Source organism: Schistocerca americana, chromosome 2, assembly GCF_021461395.2.
Source record: "Schistocerca americana isolate TAMUIC-IGC-003095 chromosome 2, iqSchAmer2.1, whole genome shotgun sequence".
Classification (NCBI taxonomy): Eukaryota; Metazoa; Arthropoda; class Insecta; order Orthoptera; family Acrididae; genus Schistocerca; species Schistocerca americana.
In genome coordinates this window covers 412310936-412315282 of record NC_060120.1, presented here as the reverse complement: position 1 = coordinate 412315282, position 4347 = coordinate 412310936, and positions in this window count along the sequence as shown.

Here is a 4347-nt window from a genome sequence, read left to right as displayed (position 1 = left end):
GACGACGGTTCAGTTTTCCAGCCGTAGTTTTTATAAATCGCTTAAGGCAAACGGTTCAAATGGCTCTGAGCACTATGGGAGTTAACATCTGACGTCATCAGTCCCCAAGAACTTAGAACTACCTAAACCTAACCAACCTAAGGACATCACACACATCCATGCCCGAGGCAGGATTCGAACCTGCGACCGTTGCGGTCGCGCGGTTCCAGACTGAAGCGCCTATAACCGCTCTGCCACCGCGGCCGGCTTAAGGAAAATACTAGGATTGTTTGTATGAAAGGCACGTCACATTTCCTTCGTCAGCCGTAGACTGTGCTCCAACTTTAATGATCCGTTCGTTCGTGCGATAGCAAAGATTAATCAACGTTAATTTCCTTACTATTTACTATCTCTGAAGTGAAAGTGGTGTTTTGTTTGTGTCTTACGTCTTTGCGACTAAGACAAGCAACGAATCCTGAACTTGTCCGATAAACGACGTACATATCTTTGCCAAATGCGTGAGACGTCATTGTCAATACGCCGCATACAAACTGCAAACTGTCTGACTGGTCAGATACACGATACACAGCAAGAAGGGCTCTATGATCTACTTTGATAACAGGAAATGATAAATAAATTGCCACTCATCAATGGAGATACTATCGAAGATAGTGCTGCTAAAGCAGAGTTACTAAACACAGCCTTCCGAAATGCCTTCACCAGAAAAAGATGAAATAAATATTCCAGAATTCGAATCGAGAACAGCTGCCAACATGAGTAACGTAGTAGTAAATATCCTGGGAGTAGTGAAGCAACTTAAATCACGTAATAGAAGCAACTATTCTGGTCCAGACTGTAAACCAATTAGGGTCCTTTCGGAGTATGCTGCTGCGTTAGCTCTATAGTTAACAATCATATACAACCATTCGCTCGACGAAAGATCCGTACCAAAAGACTGGAAAGTTGCACAGGTCACACCAATATTCACGAAAGGTAGTAGAAGTAATCCACTAAATTACAGGCCCATATCGTTAACGTCGTGTGCATCAGGAATTTGGATCATATATTGTATTCGAACATAATGAATTACCTCGAAAAAAAAGGCCTATTGACACACAGTCAACATGGGTTTAGAATACATCTTTCCTCTGAAACACAACTAGCTCTTTATTCGCATGAAATGTTGAGTGATATGGACAAGGGATTTCAGACCGATTCCGTATTTCTGGATTTCCTGAAGGCTTTTGACACTGTACCACACAAGCGACTCGTTGTGAAATGGCGTTCTTATGGAATATCGTCTCAGTTATGTGACTGGATTTGTGTTTGCTGTCAGAGAGTCACGGTTCTTAGTAATTGGCTGAAAGTTATCGAGTACAACAGAAGTGATTCCTGGCGTTCCCCAAGGTAGTGTTACAGGCCCTTTGCTGTTCCTTATCTATATAAACAATTTGGGAGACAATCTGAGCAGCCGTCTTCGGTTCTTTGCAGATTAATCTGTTGTTTATCGACTAATAAAGTCATTAGAAGATCAAAACAAACGGTAAAACGGTTTAGAAGAGATATCTGAAGGGTGTGAAAAGTGGCCGTTGACGCTAAATAACGAAAGGTGTGAGGTCATCCACATGAGTGCTAAAAGGAACTCGTTAAACTTCGGTTACACGGTAAATCAGTCTAATCTATAAGCCGTAAATTCAACTAAATACCCAGGTATTACAATTCCGAACAACTAAAAGTGGAAGGAACACATAGAAAATGTTGTAGGCAAGGCTAACCAAAGACTGCGTTTTATTGGCAGGACACTTAGAAAATTTAACAGGCCTACCAAGGAGGCTGCCTACAGTACGCTTGTCCGTCCTCTTTTAGAATACTGCTGCGTGATGTGGGAACCTTACCAGGTAGGACTGTTCGGAGTACATCGAAATATTTCAAAGAAAGGCAGCACGTTTTGTATTGTCGCGAAATATCGGAGAGAGTGTCACAGAAATGATACAGGATTTGGGCTGGACATCATTAAAGAAAGGAGGTTTTCGTTGCGACGGAATCTTCTCACGAAATTCCACTCACTAACTTTCTTCTCCGAATGCGAAAATATTTTCTTGACACGGACCTTTATAGGGAGGAGCGATCACCACCATAAAATAAGGAAAATCAGAGCTCGTATGGAAAGATATAGGTGTTCATTCTTTCCGCTCGCTATACGAGATTGGAATAATAGAGAATTGTGAAAGTGGTTCAATGAAAGCTCTGTTACGCACTTAAAAGTGATCTGCAGAGTATCCACGTAGATGTAGATGTAGATCTGGAGCAATATTCCTTCTCACTCCGCTCTTCTATCCGGATAAGACGAATATTACGCATTCATATCGGGCTAGCACGTAAATTCTCCTGCTGTCGCAGGACCTATTGATGTTCGATAATGGACACATGCGGATTATGTCACAACCACCTCGCGAAGGAAGGTGGCAGCATCTTTTTTATTTGACTAATTAAAGCAGGACGTTAAACATAGTTTCATATCTATACTTCAATATGAGGATGTGTGATAATGTTTGTTAGGTATGATCAATACGTCCGATGAAGAGCTAAACTTTGCGATCTTCATCATGTTGTTCCTAGAATAGTAAGCAGTAGGAATAATTATATTCAAATAAGGCTTCGTTCAACCAACAAGAAATTAGCTGCTCGTATTTCTTTGTTTTTCAATAGCAAAATAAAAGTAAATCTGTTCTCTTGTTAACCACTGAGGCACATACAAGTAGGAAGTCGCAAGATATTCCAAACTGCAGACCTTCGTTCATGAGTTTTCCAGAGACTTATCAGTGGATTATGAATGCTTAATTTTAGAGACTCAACAGCGCTACTTCTCTTCGCAATTTGCGAAGCTGTTCAGGTGTCTCGGCTCTGTTTCAGGTGTGACTGTGACAGCACAGCCCCCTGTTAGTCACTTGAAAGATTGCGGGAAATAACGGTTCTTGACGTTACTCCCAGATGCCTGCAAGAGGTGCAGCCTTATAACGTTTTTCCAGCGAGACTGTATTCCAAATAGACGTCCATACGTACACGATGTTCTGTTAAACGCAAATGGGATGAACTCAACATATGATTAGAATTCTGGATGACATGTTAAGAAAGCATCGAAGAGGGTAGTTATATGTACGATTACTATTTTAGGATAAATCACTACTTTACCATAAAGATGTTCAACATAATATTACTAGCTAGGATGGTGGGAAGGGGGGGGGGGAGGGGGGGGGGAGTAGGCTTTTGAACATGAGAGATTCGACAAAGGTTACTATCTTCTCTATGCTTATTAACAGAACACACGGAGTTTATCGATCTTTGCTTATCAGAAATAATTCTGTTAATTGAACATCTGCGTTCCTGTTCTCTTATATTCAACAGTTCGAACGACTTCATCTACACGCAAGACGGCTTCTTATCTCAATTTCGCACGGAGTTCGCATTACAGGGCCTTGTATTCGAAGATGTGGGAACGACGGACCACAGGCACATGAATATTATGCATACATAAAAGACAATGCTGCTTTCCCTTCTCAGCCTTTCACTCATTAAGATCAGCCCAAAATTACTTGTTGAACCTTAGAATTCAATAACTATTGACCAGCAGACTTGTGTGAGATGCGAAATGTTGCTAAGGTTTTGATATTTGTCGAGCCATTCACGTTTCGCGTGACGTTTGGTGGAATCATTGAACCTGTCTCTATACAGTGACGTTACAGTCGCGGTTTCTAACTTTAATTATGAACATTAAAATCGGTTCTCCTTCTTAAATAGTCTTGTACTTCTCCCAAGAGAATGAGACAAAATATCGATTATTCCTGGTCTTTGGAGCAAATAACAGTTAACTGTCCAATGTACAATTGTTAGTAATACTAGACTATAGAATAGAAATTTATTTCGTTTCATGACAGCAAATATAATCAAAATTCTTCTATTGCTTACTAATAGATTTTCGAATCAAGGTAGATAATCCTTTTCTGCTTTGTGTGGGTTCTGAAAAGCAAACTAGAACACTTGAAATCATTAAAAGGTAAGGAGAAGTTTTTGACAGAGATGTCTCTTTTGTGATAACCGCTTCATATTAATAAAATTAACAGGAAAATATATGTTCGTATTGTGATCATCTGTTTATTACAACTTCGTACAGAAACATTACTTGTAATTGAAAGTCTGGAATAAACTTTCTCTGTGAATGTAAGCTTAATATCTCGCTCCGCGGTCATGGAGTACAAAATGGAGTCTCGAAGTGCAACTAGTGTTTCATAGTAGTTTAAAGTACAGTAGACCGTAGCACCGCGCATCTACAGGAGACAATAGCAGAAGCAACAGCGGCAGAGCTGTGGG